This window comes from Hydra viridissima, unplaced genomic scaffold (assembly GCF_058129835.1).
Source record: "Hydra viridissima isolate aposymbiotic clone 2 unplaced genomic scaffold, HvirCarnegie_v1 scaffold_6, whole genome shotgun sequence".
Classification (NCBI taxonomy): Eukaryota; Metazoa; Cnidaria; class Hydrozoa; order Anthoathecata; family Hydridae; genus Hydra; species Hydra viridissima.
The window spans coordinates 5,921,971-5,936,173 of record NW_028324305.1 but is presented as its reverse complement, the minus strand read 5'-3'; positions in this window follow the sequence as shown (position 1 = coordinate 5,936,173).

The following is a 14,203-nucleotide window of genomic DNA, read 5'->3' as shown; positions in this document are numbered from 1 at the left end:
CTCGCTGAAAAAATTTCTCCTGTTTTTCTTGTTCCGTTTGACCTGGGTGTGAATCAAGCAGTTTATTTACGCAAGTGCCAATCGCACGGCTGCTTCCATTTATCCAGCAGTATCATGCCTACGGAAATCATCTCATTATGCAAAAACGGTTTCTCAGTCTTTCTATAAAAAACATGGTTTCCGTTGAAAATGAAAAAATCCTGCTCGAGCTTCAGAACGTCGTCGAATTTTGGTCTTTTTTGAAAAGACTTGTTCATGAAAACAGCTAGTAATAAAAAAAAATTGACCAATTGATAAAAAGAAAAACCCTTATTTACAAGTTATACAGTTTTCAAAAATATAAGATCATTTTTAAGCGATTACTTAAACTTCTTCATGCTTTTAAAAAGTGATTAAAAAAAAGGAGGAATTTTTTTAAAAATTTTTGTTTGGAATAAATTGTACAACTAAAATAAAAAAAAATTTAAAATATTGTAAAATTTTGCCATCAAAATCATTAAAAAAAGAGAGACAGGTAAAAAAAGCTATAATAAAAATTCGCGAGGTTAGAATTATTTTGCTTTATCTCCAAGTTTAAACGTTGGGAGAAAGTTTTTGATTTTTTCTAAAAGTAAAATTGTTTAAAGTTTTAGCTAAAATTTTTAAAAAAACAATAACTTATGCTTTAAATAATTTATGTTTAAGCAAATTATTCAGAAAAAAATTTATAAAATAATGCGTATTTTAAAATTTTAAAAGTTATTATTACTAACTAAAATTAATAACTCATTTTCTCCCAACTTTTAAAATAGGAGATAGACCAAAATAATTCTTACCTCGCGAATTGTCAAAAAAAAATAAAAGGTCACGCTTTAATTCGGTATTTTGCATGACCACCACGTGCTTTTACGCAGACTCGAATACATTTTGGCATATATTCAAGTAGACGCATAAATAATTCCTTTGGGATTTCGTTCCGAATTTTTTTAGTATAAGTTTCATTTCCGCGACGCTTTTCACACTCTCTCTAGATAATTTCTTGTCCATCCATAACCAAATGTTTTCGATGGGGTTAAGATCTGTTGATTGTGCTGGCTATGGTAAAAGAGAAATATGTAGCCTTTGAAGCCACTCTTTTACTGAGTTGGCAGCATGTGCTGTTGCGCCATCCTGTTGGAAAATCCAATTTTTGCGCCTTCCAAAAACTGATTTAGCAGTAGGTAAAAGCTTACTTTCCAAGGTCTGTTTGTAATTATACTGGTTAATTTTCCTTGTGTAAAGATTTTAAAATTCTCTCCCCTTATGAGAAACCATCCCCATATACCTATCAAGCCGTCGGTACCTTTTTCTCATGATACAAAAAACACTTCCTTATATTTCTCTGAAGCTAATCTTTGAACGATAAATCTTGATTTATGATTAACCACCACAAAATTTGATTCAGAACTAAAAATGAGCTCAGATCAATCTTCTACTGACCAATGAATTCTTTCATACTTACACTAATATCTTTTCTGTTACCTTTAAAAGCAGTTTTCTGGCAGCAACATAACTATCAGAACTTTTTTTAGTGCTGGTTAAAGCACCTAACTTTGCTATAACTAGCACTGACAAAACCAGCCTTGTTACTAAACTCAGCGGACAGTTTTCAGTAGCTAATTTTAGGATCTTCTATATATTTGGTAATACTGATTTTTTGCCTATTTTTCTGCTTCTGATGACCCAAGAATTTACCAATTAAAATATCTCTTGTAATTTGATTTGTTGGAAGTTGTTTTTTTTTTTCAAATATGTTTGTAATTTATAAAGTGAGTGCGATATTTCAGGATTCTCTTATTATTCCAACAATTGATCTCACATTTTCGACACTTTTATAGTTTTTTGACCTGATTCACTTTTTCGATTGATTTTGGTATCAAAGTGTTATACTTTTTATTTTACAAAGTATTACAAGTAAAAGTTTTTAAAAAAAGCATGGAAATAATTTTAGTAATCGCTAAAAAAGAGACCTTATATTTTTGAAAACCACTGTAGTTAGCAGCACTTAAAAAAGTTGGATGCTTTTTATACATTTAAATGAAGCTGCTTAGTTGCTAACTAACTGACTTATAGTACTGTTGCTACTTTATATGCTTTTTACAGATTTAAAACATCTTTCAGAAGTTGTAACTATTAGCGTTTCTCATTAATTAGTAATTGCTCTTTAAAATCTAAGTTTTATTACTAAATTTTTAAATATAAATAATTGATAAACAACCTGGTCAATGCCGGGGAAAATTATCAAGTTCCCTGGTTACAATTTATTTATCTAAAACGGAAACATTAAATAGAAATGTGTTCATAACTAAAACTAACTTTTTCTAAATCTTCATATATAGATTTAAGTGGTAGAAATTTTGAGCCCAAAAGTCTATTAATTGTATTATAGCTTATCTTAGGATTCCCATCAAGTAAATTTATATAGAGCTCATTCATTTGATTAGATTCAGAGCCCAAAATTTTTAATCTTGATTGAAAAATAAATAGCATTAAAAATCACAATTATTTTGGTCTCATTTCTTTTCTATTTTATGAAATCCAGATAAAAATTTGAACTCAGAGTTTAACTAAATATAGATGGTGCACTTTTATGGTCAGCTATACAAATGTACTACTGTGAGTCTTGCATAGCGCTAAATAAAGTTGAAAAGGTGCATAAAAAACATCTGCAAGGTTAGTTTTTGAATCCGACAAGTTTAAAAGATTCCAGTATCATATGAAAAAGGGCCTACTAAGTGGAATGTTAATTAGCGTAATCCAAGAAAAATTCTTAGCAACCTGAGCAGCAGAATTTATTAATATTCAATATTGAGCAATAATCTTTACATTCTTTGTACGCAGAACAGAGAAATCAAACTGCTAAAAAATGTAGTTACCTGTTTCATACCAAGTCTGTGAACGTTCCGCTATTAACTCTGTCGAGATATAAAGTATTTGAATAAATTTAAGCGTTTACTATTTCTATTTCCATGTCCGATCTGACGTATTTTCAATAGCAATATAAGTATTTATAAATATTTATACATGCCTATGAAATCGGCATCATACAAGAGAATAATAAAACTTCAATTGTGTTATAGTAATACATATTTTTTTGCGTGCTGGATGCGACTTCATTTGTTGCATGTTTTAAAAATCTTTTTAAAGAAGGCAAAAATATTTTTATGAATAAAGAAAAATAGGTGCATTTACTAATGTAAGAACAGGAACATTTTTATTGGCAGTAGAAATGTATAATATCTTTCTTTGTCTAAGTAAATTCAGTTAAATTCAATAAAAACCATGAATAGGAAACAAAATTTAAAAATCTTAATTCAATACTCACATCACGCAATCTTATTGAATTTGGTCAAATAGATGTAAACTGCAAAATAAAGTCATCCGAGGTAGTGTAAGATCGAGAGTTTTTGAAATTTGGGCAAACAATATAGAAATAAGATTAGCAAATATTTTTTTAAAAAGACGTGATGAGTAAAATGAGCTTAACTAATTTTATTTATTTATCTTTTTTTTTCATCTCGAAATAAATGCTAAGGCTGCCTGTTTTTTCAAGTTAAAAAAAAATTTGTACATTTTTTTTTTTTTTTTCTGGAGAATACATCACCAATCTACATTTTTTTTGGCGCAGTACAACTGCTTACGAGTTTTCGGCAAACAATATAGAAACAAGGGTACCAAACTTTTTTTATAATTAATATCTAAATAATGAGATATGTAAAATGAATTTAACTATTCACCCATTTTGGGTGGATAATCTTGAAATAGTAGCTAATACTGCTTGTTTTTTTTTTAAGTGTGATTTTTTGTTAACTTTTAGTTTTTGAAGAGAAAACATAGCTAAACTAAATTTGTTTTTGTACTAAAATTGTTTTGCACTTATAAATTCTGACTTATTTTGAAAAATAATATTTCCCGGATTTATCAATTACAAAGATGACAACAATCCTTATTGTTACACCTTTTGTAGGTTTTATTCCGTTTCCCTTATTTAATTTCGAAATTATCGCAGCTTTTCATAGGTAGCATGCTTTTCTTTAAACCTCACTTCTAAAAGAAAAGTATGTATTGCTTTTAAATTGTTTTAAAAGTAGAAAAAAATTGCTGTCGTTTGAGCAACACATCTGTTTGCAATGCAGCGTTCTAGACAAAATTTAAGCCGTGAAGTCAGTAGGGTTCAACAAAGTTTTGTAGAGACCAATGATCACGCTAGACAACTTGGCCAAGACAGACCACAAGCTACCAATGCCACGGAGGACCAATTTTTAATGCTTCGAACACCTGAGAGAACAACTCACTACTGCACGAAGTCTCCAAATTCAACTTGCTCAGATTCATGGAACTGCTGTTAGTCAAAACTCCATAAGAAAAAGACTTCGTGCTTTAAATGTACAACCGCGGGCAGCGGCTACTCGTCCTAGATTGTCTGTAGACCACCGAAGAAACAGACTGGCTTTTGCAAGGAGGCATATGAATGGGGAAATAGATGATTCGGACAGATCGTATTTACAGATGAGTCAAGATTTTTCTTTGTAAGCTCTGATCGCTGCCCAAGAGTGTACAGAAGACCAGATGAAAAACATTTTGATTGTAACATTCGAGAAACCACTTTATATGGAGGCGGCTCATTGATGGTATTGGGGAGAATTACTTTAACAGCTCGTACAGAGCTTTTTTATTTTTGATGGTGAATGTCTGACTTTTCAACGATACATAGCAAACATTTTAAAACCTTTTGTGCTACCTTTTGCAACGTTCTTTGGAGATGGATTCCTTCTTATGCAGGATAATACTAGACCACATACGGCACATATTGTTACTGAATACTTAAATTATGTTAATATATGAAGTTTTGGAGTGGCCAGCTTTCAGTCCAGATATGAACCCAATAGAGCATCTTTGGGACATAATGGGACGTCGTGTTTGAAGCCAATATCTACCACCAAACCTTCTGGACGAGCTGCGACAAAGTCTTATCTGCGTGTGGCAAGATATCTCTCAAGAAACGATTACATCTCTAATTGAAAGTATGCCACGGCGCTTTCAGGCTGGGATTTCATAAAGAGCTGGTAACACTTGTTATTTATAAGTCAAAAATGCTTTAATTTAAGCTGTATTAGTGTGCATAACAATAATAACCATTTTACTTTGTTTTGCTATATGAAACATATTTTTGGTTTTTTCAACATCCTCAAAGTAAATTTTATGATTATCATCGAAATAATTGCGTTCATGTGTTTTATTCTTAATATGTTCGTGAAGATATATGATAAAATTGACGACAATTAAAGTAAATGAAAGTGCATAAGTGGTGCGTTAATTTTGCGGTTAAGTATACTTTACAGTTTACCCAGTTGAGTTAGACAACAATCTCATCCAGTCAGGAGTTTTTGTTGACCAATTAATGGCCCATGTTAAGTAAAAATACCAGTTAAATGTAACAATCCAACATAAAGGTATGAAACAGACTTTTAAATAACCTTGTTACAATCAGCAGTTCATTATTCATTTTAGTAACACCACAAAAGACAATAAGCTTTATGCTTACCTTTTATCAAGGCTTTTTTATAAGTAGACGAGCTACAAATCATTTTACCCTGAGTTTCCTCTTTCTTTTTTTATTTTTTCCATACTCCAAACCAATATCTGTAAAAATTTAAAACTGGATTTTTCGTTACGCATTTTGAAAACGATGTCAGTTTATTATTAAGATTTGACGGTATAAACTAAAAAGAAAAATACAAAAGTTTTTTTTTAAGAATTGTTTAACTATTCAGCTCTTCATTGATTTTCGTGTTTTTTGCATGGGTTGACATACGATTAGCATCGTTTAGACTTCTGAGTTTATGAAGGTTAATTTTCCCATTCCAAATTCTTTCTTTCACCGTTTGATCATCACCGTTTCCTCACCTTCATTTGCTTCAAAAGAAGATCGCATATATTTGCTTCAAAAACAGATTGCATGTATTTGAAAAGCATGTTTACTTGCATTAACTTTGATCAATTAAATATAATTGTTGGTATTTTACTCAATATTTCAAACTACGAAAAGATTGATGGATAATTTATACCAGTGACCAATGCACTCTTAGCTATCATAAAATTTAATTTTGGTCACCAGATCAAGATGAGATCAAACTATTTGCTAATTATTATAAATTTTCAGTTTATCTTTAGTTTGAAGAAAATTTGTATGTGTGAATCTAAACTATTGGATCAGCTATATTTCGAATTGATTTGTCATAGGTTATTACAATTTAGTAAAGAATTATTAGCTGTGAAACATTTTTTTAGATTATTTAATAACACTTCATTTTATCGAAACACTATATTATCCCATGCTTAAGCAAAAAAAAAAAACTCAAAAAAAAAAACCGTATGAATGCCGAAATATCCCGAACTATGCGTCGTGTACCCCAAAAAAATTTTTTTTAGAACATGAAAAAAAATGTTTTTTTATTGATAATTTTCTAAGATATGTAATTTTCCACGATAAAATCAGATAACTTGCTTAATCTGAGGCATTGTGCGTAGGATTATGTTCTATGACCTTCCAATACATCCACAGAAAAACATTTTCTTGTTTCAAAAATGCAAAAAAAAAACGACTTTTTTCTCTGGCGGCTTGTGCAGAAACCGCATATCTTAAGGGAGTGCTCAGGATGTTTATTACTCAGAGTTACTGACTTAGAAAGTCATTTCCAGGTGAAGATTAGTTTTTCTTCAGGCAGCTTTATACTATTCTAAAACTTATACTATTTTCGAAAGTGAAAAGCATCTCCTGTTTGAATAAAAGATTTTCCTTGAAGTTAGCAATGATTGCATCATCTTTTTTATTTCTCATTTGTTTGCTTTAGAATATTTTTCTATTTGTCAAACGCTAGCTGTCTCTATCAGCACATTGCTTGATTTGGACAAATTAAATTTTTGAGTGACTTACCCGATCATTAGTGCATCATGTAAATTAATTTTAAGAGAATTTTTTTTCAACCATTATTCTTAAACGAAGTTTAAAAAATAAATAAATAATAAAATTGCTTATATTAAAATTTGTAATAGAAACTGAAGTATGAAACAGACATGTTACCTTACGGTCTCGGCCAGGAGGTGACAATTTTTGCTCGTAATAGCTTTGGCCTTGGGCTATACTATAGTTTATACAGTAAACTAATTTGTAAAAAATTACTGCTAAAGTATTAATAGATATAAAAGATAATTTGTAACTTGATCAACTCCGTTTCACACAAATTCCTTCCGTTGATCCAGTCCCTAAACACATTATCCTTCCACTTTCTCACTTCCTCTCTTAATTTTTTGAAAACGCCGTTTTCAATTATTTAAATGCGGAAACATTTATCATTAAGCAATTGCATCATTATCAAGTTTGTAATTTTTGTTGATTTTTTTAAATATTTTGAAGTCTAACTACTTGTAACCTGCTATCCTTCAAATGTCTTATTTTGGTCCATGTTAGTTTTTTTCTTTTTTTTTTTGCTAGCAGCGCACACCTTTGTTTTTCTTGTTTATGGTTTCTGAATATCGAGTTTGACGCTATCTTTATTATTAGAACCAGCTTATATGATTGTATTGGGTTCTCTTTAGTAATTCTTGACAAACCACGTCGTAGATGATTTTGGTTGATTAAAAAAAATAAATAAAAAGATTTTTTTTTTTTTTCATGTATGCTTTTGTCTGACGAAGAAAAGTTCAATAATGTTAAGTTGACTATTTGCAGTTTTTATCAACTACTTTGTAACTTTTTGTATATTGTTTTTAAATTAATTGGCTTTTTCGGTTAGCATAAAGTTTGAGTTTAAAAAAAACTGAGAATAAGAAGTAGATGTAAAACCCCAGTTTTAGCTAGGCTAAAACTTCCGTTAGCCTAGACTAGGCTGGTCTTAATCAACCTCGCTGAGATAGGACTAGCCCTAGTTCAGCATAGAGTTCTCGTCAGGCTTTTTTAGACCTTCTAAGGTACGTCCAGCGGTTAGGGGCAGAGAACTGTGGCTTGGCGAACCTTCTGCTCTATCCCTAGGTTAACACACTGGGTTCTACTGCATCTAGCACGTTTTGTGACAGGATATATTGTGAGTCAGTGCCTGTGACGGTGATCCGCGAGCTATATATTTTTGCATTAAGAGAATATATTTACTAGTATATTAGAATATCAACAGCGCGACAGCGTGACAGTGTGACATAGAGCAAGTGCAGATTTATGAGAGGTTATTTCGAGATGGACTGTTAAGTTTCAAGGATTTAAGGTAGGCTATCGAGGGACTGGCAGCTGCAACAAACATAGAGAAAAAATCCGAAGCAAAAAAATTATCCAAGACCCCACTATCACCTAAGCCTAAGACTAAGCCACCACTACCACTATAACCAGCTCTACCACCAAAGCCCAGACCAGTCTTACAAGCTAATACTGAGGCTACCCCTAATCAGAGACCTGAGTCTTCAGCTCTAACCCTCAGCAATCAAGAGTTCGACTAAGTGATGGAGTAATTAGGTTTGGTTTTGACTGGGGGTGAGCCTGCAGGAAAGGCACCAGAAGATCTACCAGCCTTTGTTATCAACGAGGATAAGAACTTCTTCAAGAACTGTGAGCCATCATGCCACCGGGTCAAAGATTGATGAAAAGAATCTGCAGAGACGAGGGCAACCAGAACCAGAAAAGGGGCAGGACGCTGTCGTTAAGAGGGTGAAGAAGCAGCACTTCACCAGCAGCTTTAAGCCGGACCCCGGCTATATAATACTCGCAATAGGAGCTGTAGTTCTCGTCTCCTTCATTGTGCAATCACGAAGCTGACAGAAAAAGGCTGATACACAAGTCGAATCCTTTCCTCGGTAGTGGTCTAGGCCTCACAGCAACAAGAACCAGCGACGAGCGTGGTTGAGCAAGCGCTTTGTGCAAGCAATCGGCGTGTACGACAATCACAAAAAGGTGATGCTTTTGAGATAATCGGCTGCCACTAAGAATTTTTCATATTTAGGTATCCCCAAATGTCTTCGAGAGTTTTGGGTTTTCCGTCTATCTCGCTGCTGGACGTTCTTTGCACAACCGTATCAACATTGTAGAGATAGGCCCGATATTTTTTTCGAGAGCTTTAAGCTCCTAGACAGTAAATTCTCCATCATTGATAGGCGGCGTTTATGCCTTTCTGAACGGAGGCACCTGCTGTACAAGATGCTTTTCTATGACGCTGAGCATGATAGGACACCTTAAAATACCGTTAGTAAATATAGTTGCCTTATCCGTCTATTTGATATCTGTTTACTTCCAAGATGACCTTTGGAAACGGTGTACTCAGGTTTGCACACAAATTTTTCGATAAAATTGGGCGTGGGATGGTAGTGCTTGCCTCCTCCAAGATAAACCTGGGAGTGATACATCTGTACCCTCAGTACCAGGTTTAATGTAAGTCTTGAAGTTTTCTAGTGGGTCTATGTTAGATTGTTGATCAATGACAACCATTTCCTTGATATACCCTATTTTTTCTTTCCTCTCATACCTCTTTTACGGTTCTGGTTAAATTTACTTACTGCCGCGATCATGAGTCCTGCGCCAGTAATAAGAGCAACCCATAGATTCTCTGCAACGAAACCAACAACATTGGCTGTGACTTGGAAGATCCAGGTAATATAATTGTAGTACTGATACCTATTAAGATTAAGGATATTGTGATCCCCTGCTCTCAGTATATTGTTCTTATTTTTTCTCTCAATGTCATCCGTCCGAATGTGTCAAGCCCAGTTCTGAGAGAATACAAATATTTGCTTTTCCTGTATATCGAGGCTCTCTGTCGCCTTTTTTCGTTAACATTATGGACTCACTGTTGTAGCTGCGAAACACAAGTTCATTAGATTTTCTATCGATTTCAAATTTTCCATTGTTTTCGGCTTTAACCCTATCAACATTGATATTACTATCTATATAACTTATATAAATAATCTATAGTTTTTTTCACGTGAAGTTTTTCATTAATTATGCTCAAGAATTCTTGGACCTATCATGTATTCCTCTAACAAGAGGCATGGAGCTAAATCGGTTCCTCAATAGTGGATAAGCTGAAAATCAAAATGTAGAAGAAACAAATTATTTGTCTTCAGGCTAACGGGAACTATTGGGCTATGAAGACTTATTTAAGACTTCCTCCTAGCAAGTCTCTCCTGATCGTCTGATGCAAAGCTGTGATGATCAGTCAAATCCTGGCAATCTGACCCTATTGAGGTCTTTGTCTTCTTCGGCTGATGTCACTGGACCGAATACCGGTAGTGTTATAGCTTACGGTAGGAACCCATGAAAGTACTGCACCCCTCTTAACTTTAAATGGCTACATTTAGAGATCCTTTCCACCCCTAAAGCTTCTGGGATCAACGACAATATGAGATTGTGCTCAGCGATCGATCACAGGTTATAATGTCGAGCGACACAAGAGCAGCTTTGAACTAATCTCTCAATATAACAGAGACTGTTTCTTCTGCCTTACTTGTGGCAGAAATCGCTCTAAGTTCTCAAGAACGCTTCGCGCTGGTTTTGAAAAAATTACACTCCATAGGAAAGCCCAGCAAGTCGGTTCATTAACCAGCTACTACACATCATGGTTAACTCATTAGGGTGTTTAGTTATAAATTGTGTCTAGAAATATGCAATTCGAATGAACTAAAAACTTTTTATTTTTAACTTAACTAAAAACTTTTTCTTTTTTTTACTGCTAGTAATGGAACTTGATAAAGTCGTGAGTACAGTTCCATAAATGGTGTAGTCACTGGTGTTTCAAATGGTAAATGCATAGATGTTGAAACCTCATTTTCGTATTGATCCAAGTTCTAAAGAATTTTGTACCGGCAAATTTTATGTTTTTTATAAATACCTTTAACGTTTTTTTTTTTTTTTTTTTTTTTTTCAGATCCTTCAGTTTTTATTTTTTCATCATGCTTATAGTTTTTTCCAATAATATAGATTCTCACTTTCAACTCAGTAACTTTTGATTTCACCACTTTGTACTGAAAGGGGATTTTCTATCACGCCTTCTTGACTATTCCAAATAATCTCACATCGAGTAACTGTGTGCCATATTGCGGCAAAAAAACGAAACTTATCTGCAATCTTTTATATTACTGAAGGATTCAAACGGTTGTCACCGATGTACCACGGGCATCCCCAACTAAAGTTTACCATCCGTTCAGTGTACTTTGTATAATATTTGAAGACGTGCCGTTTCTTGCCGCTATTATCTGAGAAGTCTGTCTGTCAAAGTATATGAATGCACTAGATTGAACATGGAGAATAGAGACTTCTAAATTGCTGATGAAATACTTTTGTAATTTAGCGCCTTAACGTTCACACTCGAATTAACGTTCACACTCGAATTAGCTCGAGCGTGATTAACCTGTAGAAATGAGCACAGTCGAGTAAATTCGAGCGTTAATACTTTTTTATAACTATATTAATTATTTCTAGTTATTTTGTTTTCATTGTAAATAATATGCAAAAAACTATCTCCCTAAGTTAAACACTTCAAAAAAATGTTTTTTTGGCTTCTTTATTTTTGAAAATTCTTACATCGTTAAAGGGTTAATTTGCAGTTGCAACTTTCACGTGTTCTTTTTTTATGTTTCCAGCATTAATACTACTTAGGACGTTTTGTAAAGGTTTCAACAACTATGCATTTTCCATTTGAAACACCAGTGACTGCACCATTTATGGAACTGTACTCACGACGTTATCAAGTTCCGTTACTGGCAGTTTTGATATGTGAAAACATTTTTGATATGTGAACCATCATTTATTGGAACTTTCTTCTGCTGCTTTTTTCATTCATTTTTCACATTTCAAAAAGTAATCTTTTTTTAACTTACGACACTATGATATTGTAAAATTATAAAAAACATAAGTCGCGGGATATTCATGAGCTAAAACGTTTAATTGCAAAGTGACCTTTTCCAATTTCACGGAATGCCATAAAAGAGCGATGATTAATATTGATTTTGACAAATTGTGTCCAATACAGTTAGCGCATCGATTAGTTTTTCAAAATAGTGTACATAAAAATTTGATTTTTAAATAAAACGTTTCATATTTTGAGAAAAAATTATTTTTTCTCAGATGATTCGTATAAATTTTCATTTTTGTTTATTTCTTTTGTTCTGGTTTTTAATAAACAATAGGCCTTATTTGTTTTTTTGTAATTTTTTTCTATTAAACTTTCTTTTTTTGACTATTGTTTAAATTTTTTGTTAATTAAGCCCATTTCAGTTGAATTTTGTGATAAGCTTGCATTTTCATAATCTACGATGTAAAATCTATCTGAAAGGTTTGTTATCATTAAATCTATCAACAGTCTTTTATGATGGAGTAGGTAGAATTTATCAAAAATAGAGATTTCATAATCGTAAACCAGTTTTAGGTTTTTAAATACTACAAAAAAAGCGACAAAATAAAAAACTTAGACGCTTTCCATGATCTTTACATTTTATTTTTTACCATACAACAAATTTAAAGCACTTTTTTAAAAACAAAATTTTGACTTGCTATACTGTATTAGAGAAAAATTTTAGAGTAACAAAAGAATTGAGAAATTTATAAGAAAAATGAGACGAATTTTTGTGCATATATTAATTGCAAATTGACAAAAAGTTCCACATTGAAAGACAGTGGTTTGATGCATAAAAGAACATTATACAATGATTGTAAGTTCTCTGTTCGCTTACCGGTATTTTTAAATATAGTGAATTTTTGTTTCACCATTTTAAACTCATCTTGATTTGTTAACTGTATGTGTTTATATTTTTTTCTGCAAACACAGGCTCATCTTTAAGTGAAACTGCTGTTTCTTGAACGTCTTTGTTATCATTTACATATTCGCTACGACAAAGTATTGAGATTCCAGCTTTCCTGCAAAATCAATAGCATTTTTTGAAGAAACATTTGTCAGTTCTTTTAGAAAATGTAGCAAATTTAACACATCCACAGTGTATTTCATCCATTATAGTTTTTTACCTTTTTATACAAATTTAAATATGTTCTTAAAATCAGCCTATATTCGATGCATCAAAGTATTTCCAGCATTTGCTGTTGACAAATTTGCATCTTCACAACTTAACACTTTGATAGCTAGATTCATTGGATCCATTGAAGATTGGAGTGCAAGCAATAAAATCTAATTCGCTAATCATAATATAAACATATAATTCTGCCTCAAAAAGACAATAAGTTGTTTTGACAGTTAGAGTATTAACATTTTGTAGAGGCAGTTTGATCATAGTGAAAAACGATTTCCAAAAATGCTTTATGCCCAAATGACAATTAATTTATGATTGCGCACTGTAAAACATTTCACATATTTAACAACATAGCGTTGCCCAATTGAGGACCTTTTTATAATCAACATCTTCATTATAATTCTCTCGCTCTTTAAACTCCAATTCTAATATATCATAAACGTTTTCAAAATCGTTTGCATTATCAGAATCCATCTTTTTGTTCCATCAATAAACTTAGATTTTTATTCCACAAAGCGTCATAAACACCCAAATGTACATGATGGTTTAGACAATTATGAACAATTTTCAAATATGAAAATTATACGTATAACCTTCTTATTTACCACTGCTCCATGTTGACACGATCCAAATATATCCTTTTTCTATGACGTTTCCATATAAAATTAAATGCTGAGTCACTATTTCAGCCATCGAATCGGCAGGATATGAGTTTTAAATGTGTACTAATCCTGCTATATAAGTTTTTTTCGAAGTAAAAACTTGCCTCACAAACTATTGTATTTTTTTCCTTGATTTCTTCAATCATCATCGATAAGTTTCATAACAAAACTGTTATTTGATGTATGCATTCATCTTGCTTGATACAACTTCTAATGTACTGATTCCTTTTGATAACACCCATAAATTTTTTCCTTGAAACTTTTTTGATGCATTTAATCTAACGCCACTTTATCTTGGTTGAACAGTTGACTCACCTTTTTCAACGCCTTGATGTGAAGTCTTAATATTGTGAAGTAGTATATGTGATCTTAGCGAGAAAGAAGATCATTGTGAACACTTGATAATAATGGGGTAATAATAAAATTTTCTTTCAATTTTGCCAAGTTGCTGAAATTTTTTCGCTTAATTGCATGTTTCCGAAATGATGGTCTTTCTAAAAATTAGAATGTAAAATTTTTAATTT